The sequence below is a fragment of the Rhinopithecus bieti genome, unplaced genomic scaffold, assembly GCF_001698545.2.
Source record: "Rhinopithecus bieti isolate Rb0 unplaced genomic scaffold, ASM169854v2 scaffold_30906, whole genome shotgun sequence".
Lineage (NCBI taxonomy): Eukaryota > Metazoa > Chordata > Mammalia > Primates > Cercopithecidae > Rhinopithecus > Rhinopithecus bieti.
Window position 1 is genome coordinate 677,508 of NW_016813269.1, and position 18,349 is coordinate 695,856.

Here is an 18,349-nt window from a genome sequence, read left to right on the forward strand (position 1 = left end):
TTTATTCTAAAATCATGCAACATCTAGCCCAATGCTATAAATATGATGAAACTGAGTCCCAGGGAAATAAAATTGCTTTATCTGAGTAAAGCCAGGAAAGCCAGTGTTTTCCAATACACACTTAGTTCCCCTGACCAAATGATGATTTGTTTCACATTAATATTTTAAGAGGCTAATTTTTTATAGTAAATGTTTCATATACAAAAGCTAATGCCTTCACACAGATAATATGTGGATTAAACTGATTTGAAGTAAGGCAAGTTTGCTACCTAAATAAAAACTTATCACAGCCATTTTACTCACACAAACAGCTAACTACTGGAATCTTTTGGATTTTAACAACTTCAGAGAAAATACAAAGTGTACTCCCTTAGTCAGTAGGAAGACAGGCTCTTGAAATCTACCTGTAAATTGACTTTACAGTGTGGAGGTAATAAAGACACAATAGCACATGGCTTTCCAGGAGGCAGTGCTCACCAAAATGTAATTCTCCCAAGGCCCCTTCACCTTAATCTGCTCAGGCTCGTCTTGGCCTGATCATTACCTCGACAGAGATTATCAAAGGCCCACTCAGGACCCAGGGTGGTAAGTGAGCCAGGAAGTTGACTTAGACTGGTAATGTGGATAGGAATTTGCAGAAAAAAACAAGTATAACTGAAATCAGAGGGGTGTAAAGCAAAGTTACAGAACAGAAATGTCTTAGAAGAATGTAAATCTTAGGGTTCCAAAAAAAGGGATCCAAGGTGATGGGGAGGAACACTATAAGATTGATAGTTCTGTTTCCAAAGGTAGAACTCCCCTCCCCACCTTTTGATGGTTCACTTTAGGAATCTAAAATGTAAATTGGTGGCTGGGTAAGTAGGCAATGGTGTTGCAACATTAAGAAATGTTAATCCAAGTAGCATCCTGTCAGCATTTCCTTTCCAATTGCTGGTAAACATCTTGCTCCTCTCCACTGACCACCTTCTCCTCCCTCGCCTGGAGAACACATCGTGCCTCACAAATTACCCTGTTATTAGTGTCGGGCACAAGTGACTGGTCCAGGCCAGAGCAAAGGAATTGGGAACCTGCTGCCAGTGAGTCACAAAGGGCCTAAGGTGAGTCACCTGGTTCTGTCTCAGTTTTCCCATTTGAGGGACTAAAGGATTGCCTTAGTGTCTGCAAAGACCTCCTGTGTGCCACTCAAGGGTGCTGCACTGGCTTCCCGTCACCTTATCCAGTTAGAAAGGGGTGGGTGAGGCCGTTATACAAATTGCAAGCTGGCAATTGATGAATACAATAAAAATAACAAACAAAAATGAGTGAATGCAGCACTTCACATACCACAAGCAGCTATAAGTCTTGCATAGAGCCTAAAATCTTTCAAGAGAACGGTGGCTCTACAGTCAGGAAACCTGGTTTGAGGGCCAGTCCTGTCACTTAGTAGCTGAGTGATCTCAGGCAACTCAATCTCTCTGAATCTTTGTTTACTGGCTTGTTAAATGGGGTTAATTCCACCTACTGCAAAGACCTGTCATGGGACTAAGGGAGATTAGGTATACAGACGTACCTGAACACAGTAACCCACAAAGCTGGGTAAGTGTTAAGTAGTAACCTCATCTTATTATCCTCCCCTACTAGGCACAGGAAAGAATCAGATGTCAGGCTGGTTTAAACAATAAAATTAAATACTAAGTTTTAAAAGATTCCTCAGAGAGAGAAATGGGAGAACTTCCTATGGCTTCATAGCCTCCTCCCCCATCATGTTCTTATCTCTCTCACTACTGGATAAAGATAACTGGTTTCACAGCCATCTTTCAGTAAGGAAAGCCCACATAATGGGTACCAACTGTGCTGAGTAAAATACCCAGGGACAGGTCCTGGAGAGTCTGTGTTGCAGTGTCAGGTGGTTCCAAGCTTTCCAAAGATGGGCCTTACCCGGGAGAATGCCCAGATTTCCCTCCCAACTCCAGCAAATGGGAGTAGGATTTCCAGGACAGGACATGTGAGAACCCAGGACCTAGTGACTTGCTAATAAAAGGAGTTTGGGAATCTGAATGCCATTTTCACCACTTTCCAACTACATGGCTTAGAGCAAGCGATGTTTTCTAAGCCCTGAATTCCTCACAAAGCCTGAAAACTTAAAACTGTGGTTCTGGAGTCAGGAAGCCCAGTTTGAAGGTCAGTCCTGTCACTGAATAGCTAAGGGATCTTGGGCAAGTCAGTCTGTAAAAATAGACACAACATTTTATGTTTATTTTGTAAGTTCTACATTAGGATTAAATAAAATACATCGTGTGTCTCAATTACCTAATGTAATGCCTGGCACATGGCAAGTGCCCGATATACTGTTGGCATTGGTACTGCAGTCACTATTTACATTTCCTCATCAATGGCACTGTGCCTTCCAAGTGGCACGATGGCCAGCCAGCAGTCCCTCCTTTCCTACAATACCCTGATCAGGGTTTAGGTCAGCCTGACCAAGTGTTGGTGGGGGAGTGGCTTTTCTGAGGGATAGTGTCACTTGCAGGTTGACTCATTTCCTCAGTGACAGCAGGATTTCTTACCTCATAAAACTTGCTTGGGCAGTGCCACCAAAGGAATCATTTTATGAAAAAGAGTAGGACCTAGAGGAGGGTGTGAGGCCACCTCTTGATCAAAAAGGAATTTGGAACATCTGTCTCTCGCCCACAGATAAAGAGGAAGCTGGGTCACTTTTAGGAAAGGATTTGGGGTTACTAAGGTACGCTGATGAAGCAAGCTCCAAATTTTAATATTTTAAAATAAGTTTTTGTTATGTAATGTTTGCAGTCAGCATTTCCTGTTGTACAGCCCCCTCAAGATAAAGCACCCCTTGGAAAAGAACAGGATGACAAAGATTCTAGTAGTTCTTGGAGGAGGGTGGGGTGCAGCGGGTATGAGTGCCTACAGGAGAGGCAGGGAAATGGTGAAGGAGTGCAGAAAAACATCCCCCAAATACAGTCTCAACTGCTTTCTTTTCAGACTCTGAAATCACGAGAAAAGTCAGAGCAATATCTCTGGCCAAGGGCCAATGGCACTGAGCTGGGGGATTAGGCACCTGTTGGAATAGTTACTGTTTTCTACCTTGAGCAAATGGGGATTGGTCATTCATCTCTCTGGCCAGGGCAGCTGCTCCCTCTGTCAGTGATCACCAGCCCTTGCTAATTACTCACCAAGAGAAAATAAACCATAAGACTTCACACTGGAAACAGGCTAATCTTTTCTGTCTAGCCCTGTCTAATGCAAGAACCCTCTTAAAGAAAAAAATGTATAACACCCCGATTTTAAATAGATAGGGGGGTGACAGAGAGATAGACAAAGACAAACACAGAATGAGAGAGAGAGGGACAAAGAGAAAGAGACAGAGAGAGACACACACACAGAGTGACAGGGAGAGACAGGGACAGAGAGAGAGAGAAGGACAGAGAGAGAGAGAAGGACACAGAGAGAGAGAGAAGGACAGAGAGAGAAAGAGAGAGCATGGCTCATACAGAATATCTGCAGTGCCTGGAACATTAGAGAAAAAATTTCATTTATTCCATTTTTTGATTAATGATTAAATCTATGACTTTGAATTTAGAGATACTTCGCTTACAAAGATGTCTGGCAGAAAAAGTCTTGGGCATATTGTTTGAAAATGTAACATATTATTTAAAAATAAAATTTCCAGACTTTTCAAATATACATTCTTTCAAAGGAGTATCCTTAAATTTCTGTCAATATGCATTTACACAATTTTCACATCATCTCTCTGCCTATTAGTGAAAATCAGCTGGTATGAATGTGAGATGATACTGTGCTAATAACATACACAGGATTTCCTAGCTCAACACTACACCAGGCACATGATCAGCTCCTTTTCCCTGGGGGATCAGTCAAACATGTGCCAATGTGATCTTCTGATTCTCCTCTATTGATCTTTATCTGGGGTCATGGGGTTCCTAAGCCTTCTTCTTAAAATGCTTTCTTTAAGACTTATTGGATATTTTATTTTAAAAAATTCCGCCAGATTGGGCGTGGTGGCTCATGCCTGTAATCCCAGGACTTTGGGAGGCCGAGGCGGGCGGATTACCAGATCAGGAGTACGAGACCAGCCTGACCAACATGGTGAAACCATCTCTACTAAAAATACAAAATTAGCCAGGCGTGGTGGTGTGCATTTGTGATCCCAGCTACTCAGGATGCTGAGGCAGGAGAATCACTTGAACCCGGGAGGTAGAGGTTACAATGAGCCAAGATTGTATCACTGCACTCCAACCTGGGTGACAGAGCGAGATTCTGTCTCGAAAAAAAAAAAAAATTGCCAAAAAATATACTTGGCCAAAGTGCTACTGTGAATCACAAGTCCAGATTTTGTGGCGGAGAACGCTGGAGATGAGACAGTGATGGAAGTGGACTTGGAATTGAACTGACCACTCTGACCCCCTTCACTACCATCCCCACCTTCCAGCAGCAGCTCCAGGTGCTATGTGAGGGGACTCAGAGTTCCTCAATGTTATTCATGTTCATGAAATTTAAATATAGATATCTTTAGGTTGCTCTAAAGAAAAGAAATGCTCTGGAAAAAAATAAGTGAACAGAAGGGTCATATGATATTCAGCTTCAAATATACCAACTATTACCTAGAATATACATATAAAAGACACTAAACCTACATGGATTCTAAAAATATACCAAGATAGCCATCTGAGCCTCAGTGATGCCCTCTTGTTTGGGGAGAGGGAGAGCCTTGGATTGTTTCTCTTCCCTGCCCAGTGAAGTTGTTTCTCAGTAAACTGCTCTTCCTGTTAGCACACAAGGTTAGGAATGTCACTCATCTGCCATCTTATGAAATCCCAGCCACTCCAACCTTTGCCACGCTTCTAGATCGATGTTTATGGAGCATGGAGGTGGAAGAAGAGCAATACTTAGATATTCCACAGCAATTCTGACATTGCTCAGCCTTTGTCACTCTGTCGCACATCAGTCAAAGGTATGATTAAGTGCCAACTGTGTACCAGGATGCTGCGCTTGATCCTCAGGAGCAGCCCCACCCTTACATCTGGCCTTAATTTAAAAGACCCCCACTCTGGCCCTCCTCTGGCCTCACTTCTCCCTTGGGTGAGGAGTCCATGGGTTCAGGGAGACATGCACACCCACATCCATGCCACCTTTCCAGACTTGCTAGGTGATTAAGGATCCTAGAATTCCCTGCCTGAGCAGCTCTGAGCCCACTTCCAGGACCTGCATGGGCCCTTTTCTAGGTCTGCCCTCTTATAAATGACAGCACAGTATAATGCTAGGCCTGGAGAAGGCCCAAATAAGACTCGGGGAGGGGAAGGCAGGGATTGCAGCATGCAGTGGCCACACACATGCACACCAGGCTCCTAGCGGAGCAGGATATAAGTGGAGCTGAGAGGAAAGACCGGGCCCAGCTGAGGGCTGGTGCCTCCATTTGTATTCTTGCCCTGTGTCTTGCAAATGTTAGGGGTAGGCCTGTTCACAGGGCCTTGGGATAGGTCTGAATCTCCAGAAGTCCCATGAATTCTGGAAGCCAAAGATCTGTTCCGGCTGTGTAGCCACCAGAGGGGCTGATAGCATGACCAAGACAGACGTCCTTATGTGACTCCTAAAGGTCCCACTGGACTGCTCCTTCCCACAGCAAGCACTTTCTTTGTGAGCAGGAAGTATTTCTTCCTCCTATTAGGCTACCTGTTCACCACTGTCACCTTCACTAAAAAGCAGGCTGGGAAAATACATGTGTGATGAACTGCCTTTGCTGTTTAGCAAAACTTTTGGTAAGAAGGTGTAGAAAACGATAGGCCCAAGGGTGTTGCCTTGGATGGGAGCCCCTTCTGCCTGAGCCCTCCACTGTCCCACTAGGAGTGGGCAGGGTGGGGAGGAGGGGAAGCTCTGTGTGAGCAAGCACAGCTGGTGCAGGGAGAGCATAGACCTGGGATCAGACATCCAGCAGCATGAATATCTGGTTCTTGCAGCTGAAAACTGGGAATAATAACACCAGCTTTTCACAGACCATTGCAAAAAGTAAATGAGATGATTAAAATTATAACAAACAACTGTATATACCACAGCTTACAATGTTGCACCCACAAGCATCCACTCATTGAATCCTTACAACAATAATAATTATTCATGCTTCCAATTTGCAGGTGAACAATGACGTTTAGAGAGATAAAGCAACTTGTTCAAGGTGATACAGAACCAGTCACAAATTTAGCTATTAACGGTAAAAGTGCAACTCTTCCCCTCTATGTACCTGACTTTGCCTTTCATCAAGTCAATATTTGTGAACATGCTTCATGAATGACTTCCTCATACAAATGATCATTTTTAATCATTTGGGGTCATATTTTATGATTTTGAAGGAATGTGGTTTTGAAAGTTCCTCCTTACAGGTAAGATGCTGGAAGCTAGAGGCCTGCCCAGCACGGCCAGCTCTTCCTTCCTTCACATCAGAACAGCAGGTGTTGTGGGGGAGGGAAGACCAGAGCACAGACAGCAAATGCCACCAAATGATGGCTCTTTGCTACCTGCTGCTATCACATGAAGCTTTCTCCTGCATCTCCCCTCTCAAAAGGAAAAAATACAAATCTATAGTATTTCATAGAGAATAGCATGGTACTGGCTTTGCCCAAAACTCCAGTTGTCCCCAGAATATGCAAAACAGTGCCAGATAATCAACTTCTGAGTCACAGATGTTAATTTCCCAAGATTATAGTTAAGAAAACACAGTAGAGATAAAATAAAATAAAATAAAGATAATTACCTGAGTGTATAAGATAGCTTTCTATTGAGGAACTCAAATACTATATGTATGTATATATATAAATGTCTCCTTTTGTTTCACAACATCCCTGCAGAAACAGAAAAAGAGAAACATAATTAATATACTATACAACTGTGCCTGTAAGCATCCTTCTATAATAGGTCTAAAACTTAAGTCAGAGTTTCAAACCAATGGGAGAGCTTGGTGCTGGCAAAGTTGGGCCTACCAGTTTGGACTGGTGCATGGGGCTTTAAAACAATTTCAGCTAACACTGAAAATTCAGGAATTTGCATATAGAAATCCAGATTTGCAGCTTCACTCAGAAACTCAGAAGATTGGCAAGAATCACTGGAGTCACAGGCCTTAAATGGAACACATGGTTACCCCCTGGCCAACTGTTTTCAGGCACCTGACTGGCTTTCTAGGGCAGTTAAATTTGTGACTCCTTAAGCTGCTAACATTTCTCAATATGAATTATGTCTTCAAGTCAGTGTAACTTGAGCAGAGATAATAAGGGCCTAGCACAGCCTGGTGTAAAAATTACAGTTTGTCATAGCACATGGGTTTTCAAAGGACTAGTCGTGAACCATTAGTGCACTGGTTCCCAACCCTGGTTCTACATGTGAATTCCTTGGGAGAGATTTTTAGACTATGCTTTCTACCTAACCAGATCAACTAAACCAAGATCTCTGAAGGTACAGTCCTGGTATCAGTATTGTCACTGCTGTACTGTCACTGTAATATAATTATTGAAGTATAACATACAGATGGTAAAGTAACAAAGCACAAAAGAATATGACTAGCACCCCAGACTCTTCCTCATGTCTCTCCCTGTCACCACCATGGATTCATGTTGCCTGTTCTTGAACTTTATGTAAAAACAATTGTTTTGAGTACATTCCTTGGCATCTGGATTCTTTCACTCAACTTTCAGGACTGAGACGCATCTCTGCTGTTGCATGTAACAGTAGCAAACTCATTTTCATTGACGTTTTATATTCCATTCCATGACTATATCACAATCTGTTTTCCCATTCTGTTGTTGATGGAAATATGGGTTCTTTTGAGTTTGGGATTATAACACTTAAAGGTGTCATTTATGAACATTCTTGAACATGCTTTAGGTAAATACGTGAATGCATTTCTGTAGAACACATACCTGGGAGTGGAAATGCCAGGTCATAAGGCATATGTATATTCAGCTTAACGGATATTGCTGAACAGTTTTTCAAAGCTGTTGTGACTATTTACACTCCTCTCAGTGATGTATGAGAGTTCCAGTGGTTTCATATCCTTGCTAACATTTATATTGTCTGTCTTTTAAATTTTCACCTTTCTGATGGGTGTGTAGTGGTACTTCACTGCAGTTTTAATCTGCATTCCCCCAGAAAGCTAACAAGGTTAAGTATGTTTCATGTTTCTTGGCTCTCTGAATATGTTTTTCTGTGAAGTACCTGTTCAAACCTCTTGCCCATTTTTCTGTTGTGATAGTCTATCTTTCAGAATTGCCTTGTTTCTGTTTTGGATAGGATTCCTTGTGTGTTACATGCATAACAAGTCATGTTATATGCATGACTCCCTGCATGTTATTTGCATGGCAAATGTCTCCTCTCCTGCAGTTTGTCTTTCACTCTTTTAGTGGTATGCTTTGAGAAACAGAAGTTCTTATTTTTAAAATAACCAATTTATAGATCTTTTTCATCATGTTAGTACTTTTTGTATCTTGTTTAAGAAATTGCCGGGTGCAGTGGCTCACACCTGTAATCCCAGCACTTTGGGAGGCCTAGGCGAGCAGATCACAAGGTCAGGAGATCAAGACCATCCTGGCTAATACGGTGAAACCCCGTCTCTACTAAAAATACAAAAAACTCTCTGGGCATAGTGGTGGGTGCCTGTAGTCCCAGCTACTCAGGAGGCTGAGGCAGGAGAATGGCGTGAACCAGGAGGCAGAGCTTGCAATGAGCCAAGCTCGTGCCACTGCATTCCAGCCTGGGCAACAGAGCAAGACTCTGTCTCAAAAAAAAAAAAAGAAAAAAAAAAAGAAATCACTGTCTACCCAAGGTCATACATATATTCTGTTTTGTCATCTAGAACAATGCTGTTCAGTAGGAAAAAAATGGGAGTAACATATGTAATTTTAAATGTTCTAGTATTTCAGGTACTCAATAGCCACATGTGGCTAGCAGCTGCCATATTGGACAGTGAAGATCTAGAAGTTATATTGTTTTACCTATCACATCTAGATTAATACTTAGAGCTGCATGAATTTTAAGATGAGACTCAAGACTCATTTATTTATACATGGATATTCAAATGGCCGTCCTTTCCTGTAGTGCCAATGTTGTCATAAATCAAAGGTCCAAATTTGTGGAGGCTTTTTGGCTATCATCTTAGTCCATTCCATTGGTCTATTGTTCCCTAGTTGATTATAAATTTCAGAGAGTATTGAGAACCACTACCAGTAGGTCACAAAATTAATTAGTAGGTTATGACCAGAAATGTTGTAGAGTGTAATAAAATGAAATAGAAAACATCAATACCTATAGGTATTGTTTTTATGAAACTATTATTTCAGAATTGTGTGTGTGTATGTGTCCTAAGTTGAGATCTGAAAAGTATTTCTTACTATCAGTAATGGTTAAAAACGTTTGAAAATCACTGCAATAGTGTAATCTACACAACAATCACTTAGGAAAATTCAAGTTGCATACAATTTTATAGTCATCCTAGAACAGCTCTGAAGTTTTACTCTTACACAATTAGTTATAGCCCAGAATTCCACATAAGGCAGATCTCTGTTGGAATCAAGCCAGGAAAAGCAAGTTACAGCTAATGGGATAGGAATAGCTCATTATGAAACCCCGTAACTTTGACCCAAAGTGGAGTATAGTAATGATCCTGTGATGTGAACATTACAAATGAAAATTGCTAATCTGCAGAATTTGACATTTGTTCAGCATCAGTATATTGTATGTTTCTAAAGTTTTAATCATATGTCAAACAAGAAAACAAACTTTGAGGGGAAGAAATTGAAGCCAAGTTAGTTATTAAATGTCAAGTAATCCTCATTATTGAAGAAAATGCTTTCAGAATGTTTTGCTTAAATTTTGAAATGATTAGTTTATTGTTCAGCTGTGTCAGGGTCAATCCAATCAACAAGTATTTATTGACTATCCAGTAAAATATGTCTGGCAAAGAAATCAAAATAAAACAAATAGACCTTATCCCAGCAGAGAATTAAATGGATTATCACATGATTTTTCTTCACTAGGTACTTCATCTTAGAACATGAATATAGTAAGTAAAAATGGCTTCAAGCTCCTTAATGTAATATTTTACCTCTTCAAATAACCTAAATATATGCCTTACCTGTGAATTTTACACTTTTCCCATTACTGAGAAATGTATGCATCTTTTGGTTGTGTTTTCATATTATGCACATGCACACAGGCACACATGTGTGTGTATGAGAGTGAGTGTATGTTTACCAATCCTGAGCAGACAGATTTGGGAATTTTGGTTAAATATCTTAGTTTCCTGGTATTTCCTAAAGATTTAACTCAGGAAACAATAAAAAGGAAACTTTCCATTAGATTGAAACATACAATCCCAACACCAGCACAAATCATCTCCACAGATTTTCCAGTGGCCAGGTAGGCCAAAAAATAAATAACCAGAACCCTTTAATTTTATATTTGAGTAGCAAGAAGATACTCACAGATGGAGAATTTTTAAATTCTCATATTTGGGAAAGGTAAAATTTGTTTCATGAACATCCAAGTCAAATCTCATCAGACCTATTTTCTATTTATTAATGGAACTTCTCAGCCTTGAAATTATGATAATAACAGCCTTTGGAAGTGATCTAACTGAAGCCCATTTACAATTGAACATCTGTCCACCATCAACAGAAAGCCCTGTGGAGAACTGTGGCTGTTACAGTTTTGTACAAGGTCAAAGATTCTTAATCTCTCCGTTCACTTGCCAATTGGGGTTTTTATACATAACCCTAATTTATTTATTTTAATTAGACTTTTAGCTTCATTTGTTTTCATCATTTTAAATTCCAGCTACAAGGCCAAATCTTAAGGCAGTACATACAGTATGGCTGTAAAATGATGGACTTGATTGTTGCACAGGACTTAGGAAAATAAATCCTGCTACTTTAGAATGCCTTCTTTCATACTGCCAACTGTCTGGTCTGTCTAGGGTTGGCACAAGGATTTCTTCAGTCATCCTAGGTCCACCCAGTAAATAAAACCACAAACTCGGCCTGTATAAGATCAGTTAGATTGTTGTAGTGTGTGTTGAGGTGTTTCCAGGAGAAAAAAGAATCTACCTGCAGCTGATTCCAGAGAGAGCTTCCCTGTGTTCCCCTCTGCTATCTCTCTGCTATGATCTGCAGTTTCTCCAGATTCAAATATAGAGACAGATTGCCAAAACACCATTCTTGACGCCAGCTGGCCTGCTTGATGAACTTGACTGAAGGCTTTTTGCCAAAACATACGTCCATCGCTTTTGTCCCAAATCCATCCTTATAAAGGTATACATCTGCAGGTCAATCTTTGCATCGCATCCCTAAATTCGTGTTGGGGAGGGCTTGGAAAGTCCAAGCTTCTCGTGTGGATGGCTTGGGGCCCAAGATAAATGAACAGTTGCCACGATACACTCCATGCTCTGTGAGTGGAGGGAGCTCCCTTGGAGCCAGCCCAGCACCCTCCTCCCATGAGCACTCCGCCAGCTCCTGGCAGTGCTTCTGCTGTGGTGTGGAGGCCAGGGAAAACCCACATAAACTCTGTGTGTGTGTGTGTGTGTGTGTGTGTGTGTGTGTGTGTGTGTGTGTGTGTATGTGTGTGTAAAAACATAACTTTCCTGGCCTATCACAACAAACTGACTTTTGAAAAAGAAGTATCTGATGTTCTTGCTCTTTGCCTGATTTTACTGTGCTTTGGGGGATTTTTGGCATAGGACATTCATTACTTTGCCTAAGAGGCTGTTTGAAAGCTGGATCAGCTCCACAAAGGAAGATAATCACAAAGTGATTTCCCAAGAAAGTACACTAGGATATAAGGAACAAGTACCAGTGGAAAGGCAACTCCCTGAGGGCAGGGATTTATCTACTTTGTTCACTGGTGATACCCCCAGTCCTAGAACAGGATCCAACATGTCAAGAGCATGAAGAAATCACTGCAAAATGGAGAAATGAATACTGTTTACCAAGGGCCTACCCTCTGTCAGGTCCTACGGAAGGCATTTGACATACCCTGCCTTTTTATGCCTTATAATAAACAACCTCGTTTGATGGATGTTATAATAATTATCTTATAAATAAGGAAATTGAGGTCTGAAGAATTTCACTGATTCCAGGGTCACACCTGGAATCGCAGCACTTTGGGAGGCTGAGGTGGGCAGATCACTTGAGGCCAGGAGTTCAAGACTAGACTGACCAACATGGCAAAACCCCCATCTCTACTAAAAATACAAAAAAAATTAGCTTGGTGTGGTGTCACATGCCTGTACTCCCAGCTACTTGGGAGGTTGAGGCATGAGAATCACTTGAACCCAGGAAGCAGAGGTTGCAGAGAGCCAAAATCATGCCACTGCACTCCAGCCTCAGTGACAGAGCGAGACTCCATCACAAAAAAAATAAAAAAGGAATTTCAGTGACTTGCCAGGGTCACAGTTAGTAAGCAGGATGCAGGAATTCGAATTTTGATCTGTCTTTCTAGTCAATGTTCTGTCCACCACACCAAGCCTTCCCCCAGCAGCAGAAGCAGGTGATAAATTGATTGATTTTGGCCTTTTGTTATAAGATACCAAGTTAGAGTGTTTGAATATTATCATGGCTTCAGGAATCCCTCCACACAACAAGGATCCTGTGAGGGGTTAATGGAAATGAATGGGAATATAGAATGGGCTGAAATCATATATCTTAGTGTGCAGAAAGGCAATAAAGCTGTGGCTTTCTCACATCCCTACTGTATCACTGTAAATCTCACTAAGCCTCAATTCCTCATCTGAAAGTGGCATATCATGAGCCCTAAATGGGAAAATGCATGAACATACAGCAAGGACTTAGTAAATGTAGATTATTATTAGCCCAGAATGATCTTCAAACTTACGTAAATCAATTTGATTGATACTTTAGAAAAAGGCAGAAATATTGTTAATGAGAGGACTGCACAATTATTACCTTTATGAACATATACTTATTTTCTCTTTAAAGAATTTGTCCCTTTTCCAGAAATTCTGTTGATGAAATTATAAATGGAAACCCCTTTTAAGAAAACAAAAGGCTTGTAGGGGGAAGGCAATGAAAAAGTGAAGTTTCAAGTCAAACACTCACTTAGAGAAGGCACTTGAACATTGTGGGTTAATGAATAAATTAAAATTCATTATCTGGTCAGCCCTAAAGGTTTATTTCCCCTGCTTTGTGTAAAGCTTTCAAAAAAATAAAAACGCTTAACAGAACATTCTTGCTAAACGTTTGCTTGGATCAGGAAAAGTAGTTTGATTTTGTTTCATTTTTTTTTTGCATGAGACTGGCAGCCTTAGAACTAAACAGCTAATTCCTCCTGGCATGACATTGAGCACTATATCTCTCAGGACAGAAGCAGCTTAGGAAGGCTTGCCACTAGGGGTGAGCAAGTCCCACCTTGTTCTCAGTTTAAGGCACTCTGAGACGGTCTGAAATGGCCTTTGCCATGCCACCTGGCAAAGATCTGTAGTGACCCCTTTCATTCCACCTGGAGTCAGGGCTTTCCTAATAAACCAAGCTATGCTGAGCATTCAGCGCATGTGATTTCATTGCCCAAACCATTCTTCCTAACCCTCAATGAATCAGTTTAAACTCGCCCGAGAGCAATGCAGGTCAGGAGTGGAAGTTTGGACTCAACATTTACCCTCCACTACTAAACACTTACAAGCAAAACTCTACAAAGCAAAGGGCCCCAAGTCTGTCTTTTCTGTATTTCTCCCAAACATCTGACTTCATTTAGCTGCCTCTCCCCCACTCTCTGTCTCCTCTCCCTCTCTCTGTCACGCACCCAGGCACACATACACCCACAAGCTCACACACGGAATCACGGCCACCTTGGTTTTGAAAGCCGTCAAATTCTAACTACATCAACGAGATGGTGCCTACCTTTCTGAAATGTCAGTCCACAAAAGGTGCCCCTTGCTTGTGAAGTGTAGTCAGAGAGCAGCCTCCAGCATTCCAGCCAGCTTCGTTCTCCTCAGAGAGCAACACACCTCATCTCTGCGTAAGCCCTGAAATTCCTTCAGAGACCCACCCTCCAAAGTTGCAAGTCGAGATTTCTGACTGAGGGCAGTCAGTGACGTGAGGTGAAGCTACTGGATGGCACCTCAGGTTCTTCCTGATGGGATGTTGCTTCCTGTTTCGCCACTTTGAGAAAAGAAAACTGGAATTCAGTCAGACATTGAGTTACAAATGCATCAATTGCCTCATCGTTGTCGCCTTTTGGTGCACACAGTCATTCATTAACTGCTGAACAGGATGATCTTGCTGTTTGTATTGAAAGGAAAGGGCTTATGCGCAAAGAGAACCCCAAAACACCAGTCACAACCCTGCACTGTCCTAGGAGCTGGTTTGACAAGTATAGTACTCTCCAGAAAACAGGCAGGGCTCTTGCTAACTAAATCACCACCATGCCACAAAACTCATCCACTGAGGAGCATTGGTCCACAGGAATGTGATTTATCTGCCATCTTCCTAGGAATTGAGAAAAAAAATCACTTTTTTTTTTAATCATAACACCGCCAAAAAATAAAATAGTCTGGCAATCTTTTCTTTTTAGAATAGTCAGATATAATTTGCATTTTTATCTGTTTGTCTCTAAGAACAATCATCATAGGTAAAGACAGACAAGTTCATTAGTATCAGGAAATAAACATTGTTGCTTGTCTCCATGTGCTTGAACCACTATAATTTCAAAGGCAAGTGTGGATGCATTTCATAGTGTTCATTTGAGATGTTGTAACCTTTGAAGCCATTTTCACTTTCTCTTGCCTGAAGATGAAACAACTCTGGGCTTGGATTATTTAAAGGTGCTTTGACAAGTAGAGAGCTTCAACAAGTTGATTCCTGTATCACTCATAAACCAAACATCAGCAGTACCGCCCACTCTGAGAGCCTGATTCTCATTAGCTGTCTTCAGCTGCTAAAAGACATTTTTCCTTTTTCATCAGCTAACAGATGACCGCAAATTAAAAAATGGACTGGATGCAGATAAAGGGAAATGCCAGTTTCAAATTCATTGAAGCTCCAAAGTTTCTCAGATTTCACTAATGAATTTCGTTCAAAGAGAGAAGATTGATAAAAGCCCTTCCTTTCACTGGGTACTTCTCACTCAACGCTTCATAGTCTGCCTTTCTCTTCGAAGACTTTCTCTTTTTCATTAATGGGCTCATACATTTTTAAAACCATCTGGCAGAAGCGTTGAACTTAAAGCACTGAGATAGGCTCAGTTCAGGTCTGCTTCATTTCCTGCCAGGAGATCACTGCAGAATTGGTTTCCTGACATGAGGCTTTCTATGTCTGGTCCATCTTCATCCAATTGTCACCTAACTCATGTTCCCATTCTCATTTCTTTTTCTTCTGCTTATTAAACTCTAACAGCCACCTTCCTCCTATAGGATCAAGACCAGGCTCCTTGGCACAATGGCCTGGTTGCAACCTGCTGCTCCAGGACCTCCTTTTGCCCTTTCCCATTATATTCCAGACACAACATTGAGCAGCTTCTGGGCCCTTGCCATGAGCTGCTCTCTCACCTCTGTGCCTAATGAAAGTCTGATTTTTGTATCTGCTTCCCCACTACTTTGGGAATCGTCACTGGACAAGTCTTAGATGTCTTTCTATCCCCAGAGCTCAGCTGTTCAATACTGGTCAAACAATTAGTACCCCAAATTGTGATCATCCAACACTCATTTTCACTCCAGGGATATCTTGGAAAAGAATGCTCCTGAACCCTATTTTGGACTCTCTTTCTCAGAATTAAACAAGCCAAAAGAATACTGGGGAATGAAACTGGGCACAGTAGCTCACACCTGTAATCCCAGCACTTGGGAGGCCAAGGTGGGAGGATCCCTCGAGGTCAGGAGTTTGAGACCAGCCTGGCCACCATGGTGAAACCCAATCTCTATTAAAAATACAAAAAATCTCTACTAAAAATACAAAAAAAAAAATATGTGGGTGTGGTGGTGTGCCCCTGTAAGCCCAGCTACTTGGGAGGCTGTGGCAGGAGAAATCCTTGAACCCAGGAAGTAGAGGTTACAGTGAGCCAAGATCACGCCACTGCACTCTGGCCTGGGTAACAGAGCGAGACTCCGTCTCAAACAAACAAACAAACCCAACATTGTAGAACCACGTTTACATGCTTTGTTTTAGTCACTTCTATAATGAAACACATGTTATTTGCTGATAAAATATAATGTCCAAATCAAATTGGAACTATTCAGACATAGTTCTATAACTCCTGTTTAATCAAAAGAACCCCGTCAGCATCTGCTGTCTTTTTTTGAGTCACCGTCAAGGTGTAATTCTTCCTTCTTCTTCAGGGATAAGATGTAAAAATGAGACTATTTCATAACTTGTGCTAGAAGGATGACAGTGAGGAATTTTGAGGGTTTGCTGGTGAAGACTTTGTGGGAGCTGTGGATCTATTTGTAAGTCTAGTCATCTCCTCCATAGCTCCTCTGAGGAAAATAACCAAGGGCAGGAAATAGGCCGTGTGTGGAGTTGAAAACAAAAACAAATATGGTTCTCTCAAGGATTCCTAAGTTGATTCCTTTTTTCTTCTCTTTCTTACTTGTGCCTCACCATAAATGTATCAGTGTATTGCTAAGAGAAAAGACAGAACCCCAGGAAGCATTATAGGAAAGAGCAAGATGCATGCATGTGGGTGTCATTTCTCCTAGGTAGTACTTAGCTGTTTCATTTTATGAGAAAACTGAAGCAGTGAGTTGAGACATTAAATCAGTTTTATATTGTGAATCTTCATGAATAGATATTAAGCCACTTATTAGCATGTTAATGGTTCACTGCATTTTAAAAAGTGAACACCAGACCTCTGACAAATGAAATGTAGACAATTAAGCATGACAGTGGAGAGGTGTTGTTGGGAGCAGTAGGGGTGCATTACAAAGCGTGTACTTGGTGACTTTCACATAGTAAATTGGGAAGGAGAGGGATAGGAGCAGTGTAGACCAGAGACAAACCCAGTCAAGGTTCTGGAGGGCCACTTAGGAACTAGAAGAGGAAAACACAGTAAGCCAGATGCAGGAAAATTGACTCTGGGCGCCAGCAGCAAGGTACTGCGCCAAAAGCTCTCCTAACCAAGGGCAGAGGTCCCATAGCTGCATGGGTATAGATGGGGAAGAAGGGGAAGCAGGCAACTTCTAAGATGCATTTTATGCTTTCAGCCTATCCTTAACCTAATTTCGTAGAGAAGAAAATATAAGAATCAACCGACTTTTCCCTCAAAGGAAGGAATCCCTTCCAAGAAACTTAACAAATACAGTTTTGGACTTATTGTTCTTAACCTAACTGGCAAAACTTTTGAGGTTTTACTATCAACAAACTGTTTTCCTCTCATGTTTTATCTTATCATTTTCATAGACCTTTCAAATGCTGTTTGTTCACAGACAGAAATTTAAGTCAAAATGCTACCAAACTACCAGGTGCAGTGGCTCACACCTGTAATCCCAGCACTTTGGGAGGCCAACACAGGAGGATTGCTTGAGTCCAAGAGATCAAGACCAGCCTGGACAACATGGCAAAATCCTGTCTCTACAAGAAAAAATAATAATAATAAAAATAGCTGGGTATGGTAGCTGTGGTCCCAGCTACATGGGAAGGAGGATAACCTGAGCCCGTGAAGTCACGGTTGCAGGGAGCTGTAATCCACCCAATACACTCCAAACTGGGTGACAGAGTAAGACCAAACTGCATTCTTTAAAGAAGTGTGTGGAAAGACTCCTGTGGGATAATATGAAACAAGCAAATGTCTTCACAAGTGGTTCCCCACTACACTGGGAATTCTCAAGGGACATGATTTAGACATCTTTATATCCCTGGATCAATACCTGCCCCAATCAAATTGGAAGCCTATGTCTTATTGTCACAAAATCATCTTCCCTCCCTGACACAATGATTCCTCCAGATCCCCACATGGATTATACGATGAGAGGACGTGAATTTTATCTTCCCTTCCCCTATCCACTCCGCTTCCACACTCACCCTGGCCCAGGGTTGAAAGCCTCTCTGCCGGATGACCTGAGAGGCCATTTGTTGACAAAGTGAGAAAACTAAGGAGAAGACCCTCTGTTGTCAAATTAGTAGGAGAACAAGTGCTTTCCTGCATCCAGACTCCCCTGGGGGCCTCCCTCCCTACAAACTCCAGCCCCTCTCCTGCTTCATTTTCCTCCACGTCACCTGTCACCTTCTAACTTACTGTATCTCTTATCTGCCTCTCCCCCATGTAAGCTTCAGGAGTGTTTGGATGAACGGAGGCAAGATGGTGCACTTCCGGGTTCTTCATCCCCCCAACTTTTCCCATGCGTGCG

The 18,349-nt window shown here is 41.7% G+C and overlaps 1 protein-coding gene across 1 annotated transcript in view; it reads right to left on the reverse strand.

Annotated features, from left to right (window-relative positions):
* The window catches only part of CERS3 (ceramide synthase 3), a 127,216-nt gene extending 112,848 nt beyond the window's left edge, over window positions 1-14,368 (reverse strand). Inside the window, exons 1-2 of the mRNA XM_017847919.1 lie at window positions 13,911-14,368; window positions 6,767-6,854 (exon numbers count right to left, since the gene is read on the reverse strand). The gene's annotated coding sequence lies outside the window, so the exon portion shown is untranslated. The remainder of the gene's footprint in view (window positions 1-6,766; window positions 6,855-13,910) is intronic.
* Window positions 14,369-18,349: the final 3,981 nt, after the last annotated feature.